Source organism: Solanum lycopersicum, chromosome 10 (genome assembly GCF_036512215.1).
Source record: "Solanum lycopersicum chromosome 10, SLM_r2.1".
NCBI lineage: Eukaryota > Viridiplantae > Streptophyta > Magnoliopsida > Solanales > Solanaceae > Solanum > Solanum lycopersicum.
The window spans coordinates 22,016,154-22,029,366 of NC_090809.1; positions in this window are offsets into that span (position 1 = coordinate 22,016,154).

The following is a 13,213-nucleotide window of genomic DNA, read 5'->3' on the forward strand; positions in this document are numbered from 1 at the left end:
GTCCATCTATTTGTGGGTGATTTGCAGTAGAAAATTTTAATTCAGCTCCCATCATATTGAACAATGCTGTCCAAAATATACCCGTGAACCTTGTGTCTCTATCACTCACAATGTCAGCCGGAACACCAAAGTATTTAACCACATGTTTATAGAATAACTCAGCAGCAACTTCAGATGAGCATAACTCAGGAGCAGCAATAAAAACAGAATATTTTGAAAACCTGTCAACTACCACCATGATAGATGCTTTGCCATCTACTTTAGGGAATCCAGAAATGAAATCCATGCTTACCGATTGCCATGGCCTTTCAGGAATAGGCAAAGGTTGCAGCAACCCTGCTTCCTTTTTACGTTCTGTCTTGTCAACTTGACAAACATGACAAGTCTTAACGTACGCCTCTATATCGTCTTCCATTTTCGGCCAAAAATACACACGAGACAGTAAGGCTAACATCCTTTCAACGCCTGGATGTCCAGCCCAAGCAGAGTCATGCGCTTCTTTCATCAAGTCTTTGCGCAACCCGCCCTGATTTGGCACAACGATTCTCCCCCCTTTAAAATAGAGCAGATCGTCCTCGATCCAATACCATCTCATTGTGCCCTCCTGCACCTGACCCATCCATTTAACATATAACGAATCATTTGCAGCACACAACCTGATTCTATCATAGAAATCAGTTTCCAGTTTTGAAATTGAATATACTGCAACAAACACTTCTTTCCTACTCAGCGCATCAGCAACCTGGTTGTGTTTTCCTGGTTTATGTTCCCACATGAAATCATATTCTGCCAGGAATTCTTGCCACCGTGCTTGTTTAGGACTCAACTTTTTCTGTGTTTTAAAGAATGTATTTGCTACATTATCAGTTCTTACCACAAATCGAGTGCCTAAGAGATAGACTCTCCAAACCTGCAAACAGTGTACCACCGCAACCATTTCTTTCTCATGTGTTGAGTATCTTTGTTCAGCATCATTCAACTTTCTACTTTCGAAGGCTACTGGATGACCTTCCTGCACTAATACGCCACCAATCGCCTTGTCTGACGCATCAGTGTGCACTTCAAACAGTAACTCAAAATCAGGCAATTTGAGTATAGGTTCTGATGCAATAGCATTCTTTAAATTTTGAAATGCTTCTTCACACTGTTCAGACCAAACCCATTTTGCATCTTTCTTCAACAGATCTGTCAAAGACGCTGCCTTCTTTGAGTAACCAGCAATAAACTTTCGATAATAGTTAGCCAAGCCAAGAAACGACCTCAAATCCTTCACATGACGAGGTGCCTGCCAATCAACAATGGCCTGCACTTTCTTAGGATCCATTCGAACCTGGTTTTTACTAACAAGATGCCCCAAAAACTTTATCTCTTGTTGAGCAAATTCACACTTTTCCATCTTGACATAAAGTGTGTATTTTCTCAATTGAGACAGAACCAGATTTAGGTGATTAACATGTTCTTCCAACGTTCGACTATATATAACAATATCATCTAAGTAAACAACAACAAAGTCATCAAGATAGTCAAACAGTACATTGTTCATTAAATTGCAGAATGTTACCGGGGCATTAGTCAGCCCAAACGGCATTACAAGGAATTCATAGGAACCATATCTAGTTACACATGTTGTTTTTGGTTCATCACCCTCTGCTATCCTAACCTGCCAATAGCCTGCCCTCAAATCAAGTTTTGTGAACCAGCATGCCTTGCTTAACCTGTCCATTAAATCTTGCACCAACGGAACCAGATACTTGTTCTTTATAGTTGCCTTATTCAATGCCCGATAGTCCACACACATTCTCATTGTTCCGTCCTGTTTCTTTTGGAATAGAACAGGAGCACCATACGGAGCCTTAGACGGCTGAATCAACCCAGCATCTAGCAATTCATTCAATTGTTTGCGTAGTTCAACCAATTCTTTAGGAGCCATACGATAGGGAGCTTGTGCAGGGGCAACCGTACCAGGCAGCAACTCAATTTTATGATAAATGTCCCTCCTTGGTGGTAATTTCTTTGGTAATTCAGGAGGCATAACATCAGCATACTGTTTAAGCAATTCACCAACACAATCAGGCACTTCCATCTTCACGTCAGGTTTCACTTCGACCAAGGCAGCAAGTATGGTGTCTTCACCTTTCTTTAGCCCTTTGTCGATTGACATAGCAGACAACAACATTTCCTTGTCTTTCTTCTTTGCAACTTTATTGATGTTCCCAAACGGATGAACACCTTTGAGAAAACCAGCATCACTTCCACTCATTACCATCACTCCATCTAAGTGAGGAAACGGAACAAACTGGTATTTTCTTAGGAAATCAATCCCAAGTATAATTTCAAAGTCTCCAAGCGGCATCACCATCAAATTATGTTTTCCCACCCAATTTCCAGTCGACATAGACACACTATAAGCCATGCCCACAATGGCTTGTGCCTTTGCGTTGACTGTTTTGACATAGGAAGGGCTTTTAGACAACTTCAGCCCCAATTTTGCAGCAACCTTCACATCAACAAACGTGTGTGTGGCCCCTGTATCAACCATTGCCATCACACATTGTTCTTTTACTTTCATTTCTATATGAATTAAGGAAGCATGAGGATTCGAAGTGTTGGAGATTCCTCCAACAGTATTGATCCCCATAATGTGATTAAAAGACAGTCCCAATGGATTTGCCATTGCAGCCACAATTTCTTCATTGTCCTCCCTTTGATTCATATTTCCAGCAAGCATAACATTCACCTTTTCCCGGTTTGGACAAGATTTAGCCAAATGAGGACCACCACAAGTCCAACAGCCTTTAGAGTTTCCATCTTTACTCTTGGGTCTGTCTTTCCCATCCTTCATTTGTGCCTTTCCTTTATCGTTTGCATTCTCTTTACGACTATCCTTTCTCCATTCCCCTTTCTTTTCATTCTTTTTCTTATTTTTCAAAGTAGAAGGGACATCTGTCGAAGGACGAGTCGTCCGGAAATCTACCAACGAATCAGCAGCAGCAATTGCCCCAGGCAGATCTTTAACATTCTGCCTTCGTAGTTTGTTTTGAGCCCAGCCTTGCATGCCCGAAATGAAATTGTGAAGTTTATCCTCATCAGACATATTTTGTATGTCTAACATCACAGAGGTAAATTCTTTTATATATTCCCTCACTGAACCCGTCTGCCTTAACCTTTTCAATTTGTCCCTTGCAAGCCAAGATGCATTGCTAGGAAGAAATTTATCGCGCATTTCTTTTATAAGCTTATCCCATGTATCAATTCTAGGACGACCAGCACTTACGTCGTCTGCATTACGAGTCCTCCACCAAAGTTTCGCATCACCTGACAAGTACATTGTGGTAATGTTCAACTTATCAGCGTCCGGCACCCTTGCAGCCGTAAAATACTGCTCCATGTCCCAGATGAAATTTTCAAGTTCTTTAGCACTCCTTGCGCCACTGAAGGCTTTAGGGTCTGGAATCTTAACCTTAGATGATTCAACACGAGTTGAACTCAACGTGGCCACAGCCCGACACAAAACGACAAGTTCTGCACGAAGGTTTTCATTTTCCTTCTACAGTCCCTCTAGTTTCTGCGTAGTTGTAGCACGAAAGTCCAAGATTTCAGTAATGTGGTTATCAACATTCTGTCGATATCCACCAATTTCTCCCTGAACTTTCTCAGCGTCCACTCTCAACTCAATGATTTGTGTGAATAAATCCACAAACGTAGGGTCTTCCAGGATATCTTCAGTAAACCCGACGAAGGATTCAATTTTTCGTGCCAACTCCCATAGTTCTGCGTTTTTCACCATTGTTTAACCGTGCTCTGATACCAATTGAAAGAGGGTCGACTTATTTTTCTCGCACACCACTCTAGGCAGTCTTACAGCGTCTGTAATACTTCAGCCTACTTACACCCACAGAATTGACTAAGTATAGAAATACTTAAACAGCAATGTCAAACAATAAACAGGCAGCGTTTACAGGAACAAGTCCCAACCTTTATTAATCGATAATTAATACAAAGGAAGGCTTCACAAATCAGTCTAAGGCTAGAAAACTCTCTGTCCCCTGCCTTAGACGAATTTCCACCTTAAATCAAAATTCTGCACAATGGCAGTTACAAGAAGTTACATGCGGCGATTACACATGACACCTGTCCGACACATGTCAGCCCAGAGTTCAAAACTAACTTTCCAACAGCTATATTTCCAACAGATAGAATCTAATTCAAATTACATTCTTATCTACACGAAATACTAATATTCTAACACTTAGAATATTTCAGGCTTCATTCCAACACTTAGAATAATCCTGCTAGCTTCCAACACTTAGAATATTCTAGCTGTCTTCCACACTTAGTTTTATTTCAGCAATTTCGGGTGAACTGCCTTTGTCTTTGACCTTGCCAAGTCTTCACAGCCTTGCTTCATCAAGTCAACATGCTGTCTTGCCAATGCCCTTAGCCCGCACGTAAGTCATGCACGTTCAAGCTGCCTTGCCAACACCCAAGCACCTTGAACTTGTGTTGCACTGTTTTGCCATCATCCATGCCAAGACCAATGCCCAAGTCCTTGGCATGTCTGCACGTAGTTAGATCAAGTAGATTGCGGGTCTAACAGCTGGTGTTTACATCAGCCTACGAATGAATGAAATGAACAATGTGAAATACAAATGAATGAATGAAGCAGACTCTGTGTTTGCTAAAGAAGGCCCTCAGGTTGAGGTCCCATATGTTAGGCCCTCACTTGAGATGTCTTAATGTTACATCAACGATTCGAAAGTATCGTGTATATGAAATATATAATATGAAAGTAATGAAATCAATGTCATGATCAATAGAGAATTGGTTATGAAAGGTAATGAATATATAGTGTAAAGAATGACTTACTATAAGGTAGGAAATCATTCTATAGTCCTTGGATTACTTACATGATTCTTTGTGGGTATTGGGAATACAATGAATCATTGCACTTGTAAGTAAAACATATGATCAAAAGAATTATTGAACTACAAAACAACAAGAAGAAAGAGACTGAAAAATAAACGTAAGGCTTGTGCCAATATTGGAGTATGAATAGATGCCTCAAGGTATATATAAAGGGTTAATAACCAATTAATGGGCATAGCCAATAAAAATTGACTTCAAAATACATCCATACCCAATTTAAGAATGAAATATTTATCTTGTAAGTAAGGTAGCCAATAATGGAGCATGGATTATGAATCAACTAAAGAATTGGCATAGCCAATATATATATATGTATACATATATATATATATGTGTGTGTGTGTGTGTGTGTGTGTATGTGTGTGTGTGTGTGTGTGTGTGTGTGAGTGTAATCATACCTAAAGAAAATAAGAATGAATAATCTAAAGTAGAGTAGCCAAATCATCTCCTTCGCCTTTTGAATTGCTTACTCGATTCATTGTAGGTATGGGACTACAATGAACCATTGCACTTGTAAGTCAAACATAAGATTAAAATATATCATTGAAATACAAAACAAGAAGAATAAACAGACTGAAAAATAATCTAGGTGTCAAAAATAGGCTCTCGGGTTTGGACTATCGAATTTCCAAATCTTTGCTCGAGTTGTTCTAAAATGATGTGGATGAAGCGAATAATTTTTAATGCATTAGTAATTACCCTAGTATACTTAACTAAATAATTTAAAATTTTAATTAATTAATTTAAAGGGTCAAAAATCGAAATCACAAAGCAATATCCAGATTTCAGTTAAAACAAGAAAAAGACAACCTAGTACCTAACCTAGGATGGTTCAAATGATTTATTATGGTCCTAAAGACTTAAAAAGTAATTTATAAATTACCTAAGGTCACTTAATTAATTAAATTTTCTATTTAAATAATTAGTTTAAATGGTCAAAACGGAAACCTTACACAAACCTAGTAAAATTCAACAAACATCCAAGTACTTAACCTAGGATGGTCCTGAAGGGTTGATTATAGTTCCAATGACTAAGGGGTACTTTATTACTTACACTAGGTCCCTAAATTAATTATATTAAGGATTTAATTTATTAATATAAAGTCAGAATGTTTACCGAAACTGTAGTCAACACCAATTTCTTGATTTGATTAAGTGTTATGTTTTCCTATGTTTAGTAACCTTAGGAGGGGTGTTTTGGTAATTGGTTAATTAATTTACTAAATTAGCTTATTAAACATAAGTTTTATAATTCAATATATGTTTCTTAACCTAAAAATCATGATCAAAACGTTGAGACTCATGACGCTAAGGCAGTAGGCGACAAACCGCAAGAAAAACGTAGAATGCTGAAGAGTTCTTAGGCGAATTCAATGTTTTCTTCAAGTTTTTGTTCAAGATGATCTTTGTAGATTAAATTTTACATAAATTATAGGTTTATCCCCTGGACTTTTTTCTCCAAGAGAACTTTCTTTCCAATGATTCAATGATCTTGAAAACTAGCATTGTTCCCGTCTTCTCGTCGAACTCCTTTGTCCCTTGTATCCTTTTCGATTCCATGTTTAATATGTTAGAGAGAATGTTGTTGGAATGTCGTGCTGTCTGATCTTATATGTAATTTTCTTGAATTATGAATGTCTATTAACCTATGAAGTTGTGATCGTATAAAGATAAGTGCTTAAAACGTGAATCATGAATTGACGATGTGTTAGTTACACCCGTAATTGTTGTAACTGTTGATGTGTTTGTCCAAATGTCACATTGCTTTTATAGTGAAGTTACGAAGGTATTAAATTCATCCAATATCAATAGATTCTGTCAAATATGTGTTAAAACGTTACCCTAAAGTCATGAACTAAGATTGGTTAAGAGAATGATACTATGTTAAGATGTGTCCGAAATAGTTATGTATGAAGATGATTACGGTTTGTTGTGCATACCTACATTAATTATTACTTGTTGATGATGTTGTGTTCGTTAAATGATCATATTATGATGTTCAATATGTTTAAAAATGTTATGCCTAAATTTATGTTATAAGGTTGGCTAAAAAGATCTCCATGAAATCAAAATTTGGGTGATTGTTTGGCTTATGCCAACAAAATGACTAACAATACATTGTCCAAAAGGAATGCATCCAAATGGCTATAATATTATGTTAAATAATTAAAAGATTGTCTAATTAATAATATACATATCAAACCAAGCATGAAAGAATGTAAAATTTGGATTATGCAAACAAAGAAGGTTATGTAATCAATACCCAATTATTTATGCCAATACTAATCGTATGCCAATAAAATGTCTAACGATACATTGTCTAAAGCCGATGCATGTAAATGGATATAATAATATGTTAAATAAATAAAAGATTAGATAATGGTTCATACACATTAAATTTAAATATGAACTTACATAAAATTGGCACATCCCAACAAAATGGTTATGTAGTTGAATATTCAAAGGTTGAGGCCAATATTAATAATATGCCAATCTTGTGTAGTTAGACTATCAAATGATAATATACGAAGTTCTAAAGTAATACAATGAACCCATAATTAAGGGCATCCCCCTCATTGGGACAACTCCCAACATTCTCTAAAAGAATGAAATATGAACTCATGAAACTCTTTGAATGAAGTGCTCATCGTCCATAAACGATGATATGAATCTACTACACTAAATTAAGTAAGTAACGTGAGTTATAACATAATTAAAGGGGTCTAAAGTAAGTAAGTGACCATATTGGGGTGTTAAAGGAAGTGAGACAAGTCGCACATACACCTAAGCTAGTATGTTAAAAGAATACTCACGTACGAAGGTGTTAGAAAGCGTGAGCCAGTCTCATTAACACAAAATAATGATATGCAAGTAAAATTCAACTTTCATCAATTTAAATTAAGAATGACCATTCATCAATAGAGTAAGTAAATCTCAATCTAGAAGCAAGCCTCCCTACAACATCAGTCAACACTAGAAGATAAAGTAGAAATTAACATTCACGTAAAGGGGTGAATAATTATGAAAAGGAAATGTGCAAATGTTAATGAATGTGGTGACAACATAATAAGAGGCTAATGTGAAATATGAGAACAATCTCAAAAGATTCTAAGTAAATGTTACAAAAACGTACTCACCTATGAGAGTGTAAAGCTAAAGAAGAGACCAGTCTCTATGAATACTGTAACAAAATTATTGAGATTAATGTGTACTTAATACTAATGATGAGATGAGAAATCATCTTTTGAGCTATGATGTCCATACTAGAAGCCAGCGTCCATAACGTATGAGTTGAATGTAATTGGACTATACATTTAGCTCCGATAGGCTAGCTATGAGCAGTGATGCCTTCTTTTGGGAAAGGCGGAGGTTCACGTAACTCTCATGAGATGAGACTGTCTGGCATGCCGGGTATGATTCTCCTTATATCTCCTAGTCTTTGAACCTATACTGCAAATATAGGGATCTAGAAAGGTTCAACTTCCTATATACGCTAGCTTGTTCGGGTCACTTTGGCCGGTTATTCCACCTCTTTTCGGTGTGGGCCAGAAACTAGATTTCATGATGCTCACATGATGTCAGTTAAGTTTAAAGTTTCCAAAGAAAAATGTGGCCAGCCTCAAAGTATGAAAGATAATTAAATGAACGATACCGAAGTTCTTTGTGCAAGACAATCCGGAGGTGAAATCAGATTCAAGTAATGACATCAGATCATTGTTGGTCATTGCACTTCATGATAGCGATGAGAGTAGTAAACTTCATCCTAGGTATAGCTAGTGTTTACATGAGCCTATGATTGAAATAAATAAATAATGTGAAGTGTGAATGAATGAATGAAGCAGACTCTATGTTTGTTAAAGAAGGCCCTCGCGTTGAGGTCCTATATGTTGGGCCTTCACTTGAGATGTCCTAATGTTACATGAACGATTCCAAAGTATCGTGTAAATGAAATGTATAATATATAAAACATTAAAGTAATGAAATCAATGGCATGATCAATAGAGAATTGTTTATGAAAGTTAATTAATATATAGTGTAAAGAATGACTTACTATAAGGTAGGGAAATCATTCGTTAGTCCTTGGATTACTTACTTCATTCATTGTGGGTATGGGACTACAATGAACCATTGAACTTGTAATTAAATTATAGGATCAAAAGAATTATTGAACTACACAACAACAAGAAGAAAGAGACTGAAAAATAAACGTAAGGCTTGTGCCAATATTGGAGTATGAATAGATGCCTCAAGGTATATAAACAGGGTCAATGACCAATTAATGGGCATATCCAATAAGAATTGGATTACAAATACATTAATACCCTATTTAAGAATGAAATATTTATCTTGTAAGAAAGGTAGACAATAATGGAACATAGATTATGAATCAACTAAAAAATGCGCATAGCCTATAAATATTGGAATATTTGGATATATATATATATATATGATCATATCCAAAGGAACTAAGAAAGAAGAATCTAAAAGTAGAGTAGCCAAATCATCTCCTTCGTCTTGTGAATTGCTTACTCGATTCATAGTAGGTATGAGACTACAATGAACCATTGCACTTGTAAGTGAAACATAATATTTAAGGAGATCATTGAACTACGTAAAAAGAATAAGAAACATACTGAAAAATAATCTAAGTGTGAAAAATAAGGCTCTCGGGTTTGGATTATCAAATTTCCAAATCTTCGCTCGAGTTGTTCTAAAATTATGTGGATGATTATAATGTTTTGTAATCATATAGAAAATGAATTATGTGTTTTGAAAGCATTAAAATACATTATATTCATAGCTAAATTCACATCTAATGATTTAGGAAAGTCTAGTCACTAGGCTTTCCAGAAATAACATGTTATTTAGGAAGAGCTTTCTTTGATCATGCATAGCCTTATGTGTATGTGCGCATACACCCATACATAGTACAGGTGGTGTTCTTAACCCTCTTTACTATTTTATAGATGCAAGTTAAGGGACAAATTGTCGACTCTTGCAACGGTTTGGACATAAGCGTTTCTCCATACCATTTGGTAGGTCCTCTTTATTTCAAGGATGCTATAGTTTTAGTCTAGACTTAGTTTTAGACAAAGCTAGTGGATGTTTTCCCTAGAGTTTCTTTTATACTTTCATTTCCAAGCTTTTCTAATAAGTTTGCGTTTGGCAAACATATTTATGATGTATTCTTATTCTAGTTCGAATTGATTCTTATGATAGATGGTTGTTATATTTATGTTGAACATAGTATATGATGAATTAATGAAATAACTATATGAAGTCTATGTATACATCATACGTTTAGAAGCAAAACATTCATGAATTTTGAAGCAAAACATTATAAGAACCATCATTTAACACTTAGATAAGAATTCCCTCAATTTTTATTAAACCAAACGACCATTAGAATTAACTCACCAAAACTTACAGTGAACTCACTTGACATTTACGATGAATTCCTTAGGCATTTACAATAATTCCCTTTGGAACATTAACAATGAAATATCTAAAGCATTCACAATGAAATTAAACTTGAGCAATTACAATGAACAATTCTATTCTAAATGAGTAAACTTCCAAGTCCAAGTGAAAGAAAAAGTTAACTCGTTTTCCGTAAGAGTTTCCTTACCTCAGGATAATCCTAAGACTCACTAAGGTAAGACATGAAGGAAGTATGCATATTTCTTCTTAGATACACACAAAAGAAATCCTCAAGACTAACCCTTTTGGCTTACTCAACTCGGGAGAAACAAACCCCTCAATCAATGGAAGGACATTAAAATACATCCTACAAACAACCAAAGTCTTCCCTTTAGGAATGCCTACTAAATGCAATGAGGAGATGGCGTCCCATACCACCACCTACCCTAAGTAGCACATTCCTTTAGAAGGTTTGACACCAAGTCTTCCCTTTCAGAAGGTCCTACTTAGTGCAATGGGTAGATAGAATCCCATAGCACAACCTACCCTAAGTCTTTTTAGAAGACTTAAGTTCATTCAATTCAAATAAGTCTCACCAAGACTCCCCTTTCGGATTGCCTACCTAGTGAAATGGATAAATAACGTCTCATTCCACTACCTACCCTAAGTTGAACACTCCTTTATAAGACGTAGTATGTTCGTGTCTTTTTTGGGAGTTATCTTAATCAACATAGACCATGAGAGCTAGACATGGAATCCCGACATTAACCCCTATTGGATGAGGGATCCTCACTTGCCTAGAATGAGTCCATTCTCTTAGCATTTACATGGCTTTCCCAATAGCTACACCTATGCGGGCACATTCTGTACTAAGTAACTCATTTCCTACAAACGAAGAGTACTCATCTAAAGAGGTATATTGGAATACAACATCTTAACTCACGTAGTGTAATCCACCTCTCCTTCATATACTCTCGGTGCTAGGCATAACTTCCCAGAGATTATGAACGTTATAGACTATAGGTTAAGCATAACTAGTGAACATCACATCTCAACTTACCATGGGAATTCATCCTCCAACCTATCTTAGAAATCAAATGTGATGTAATGGGGTTGCTACTAAACACTTCATCTAAACTCACGAAGAGTGTTCACCCAGAAACTCCCCTTTAGGACTTAGCTTCATTCATTCATTCAAGTGTGAGTATGTGTGTATATGTGAGCACAACATGCACATAAGCTTATTTTCATTTACATGTAAGTCCTACACATGCTTAGACCTTCATTCATACCATCACACACCTTACATGCTTCACATAATCATATAAGTACTTTATACATAATCCTTAACACTCTTCTCATAAAAAGTTTGATAAAGCAATTAACAAGAATAACTTCATTCGAGCAGACATTGTAGTCTGCTTCACTTAATTACTTTATTAGGCACATTTAAAAATAATATCATATTTATAATCTTAATTCACATAAAAATCCTTAATAGCCTCATTTACAATAAAATAGTAACTTCAAATTCATATAATTCAAGTAAACACCGCCACTAAGAAGGTGGTCCATACCACTCAAGAGCTTTTCGAAATTGAACTCAAAACATACCAAACTTACCCTTTATTCCATGGTTTAATCACCTATAACAATTTACTCAATATTTCATCATAATAAAGCCCTTTGGGCAGTATCTAAATAACAATAACAACCATATGAAATCACAACTTTAAGACTACCAATTCATGCTCATTAACCTATTGCTTAAGCTAAAAGTTTGAAATATGCATTTACATGAGTTCATTAGGTTTTTCAAATAAAAATCATCAATGCATACTAGAATGAACATATGTGAATCATAACAACATTTGTACAAGAAAACCCATGCTTAAAGTCAAAGATAGAAGAAATTTGAGTTTAAAAATCCTTTTTGAAATCTTTTGGAATTGACTCCCTAAATGAAAGAGGGTTAAAGGATGCATACCAGACCTCAAATTGAAGAAATACCAATCATATTAGATTAATAAACAACCATCAACATCCCTACTAGCATTTCTTGACTTCTAGCTTCCACGGAGACTTGAGAGAGAATTATAAGAGAGAGGGGTTTTAGGTTTTAGGAAGAGGGGTCTAAAATGGGGTCTTAGGATTTAAAACAATTTCATATATATAAGTAAACCTAAAATAAAGGTCCAAGGTCCTTAAAAGACTTGGTGTGAATATACCAAACACCCCAAGCCAAGGAAGCCACTTAACAGCTTTTGCAGGCAGAGTCAACGACGCTCAAAGAACGGGCCATTTGTCAACCAACACCCTGTCGATGGGGTGTAGTTGGTTGGTGCTGTAGCTCCAAAATTTTCAGGTTTCATTCCCCAATCGACCGACTAGGTGGACGGGCCGTTTCCTGGTCAACTGGCCATCGATTGTCTCGTGAATGGGCACTGCTTTTTGGCAGTTTGTTCCAAGTCCTTAGCGCTTCTTCTAGGGACCCTTGTAGGTACTAGGTGGGGTCATTCTCGGACATTAAACCCCTAAAATAAGTCATCTAGGTAATAGGAACATCTCATGCAAGTTTCAATCAAAACGAACACATAAAACTCATTCAAACACGACGAGACAGAAGAACACTTTCTAAGGCACACCTTCCGAACATCATAAGCGTTCTTGGGCGTTTGACCTCCAAACTTCACAAAACTTTATACTACCTAAGAACACTAAAGTAACTCATTTTAACTTCAAATTAACTCAAGAAAAAATCATGAGGGTCTAGTTCACTTTAATTCATTTTGGGGCGTTACATTCTCCCACACCTAGAATAACATCGTCCTCACATGACACTAAAACTTAAAGAACATTAAGGACT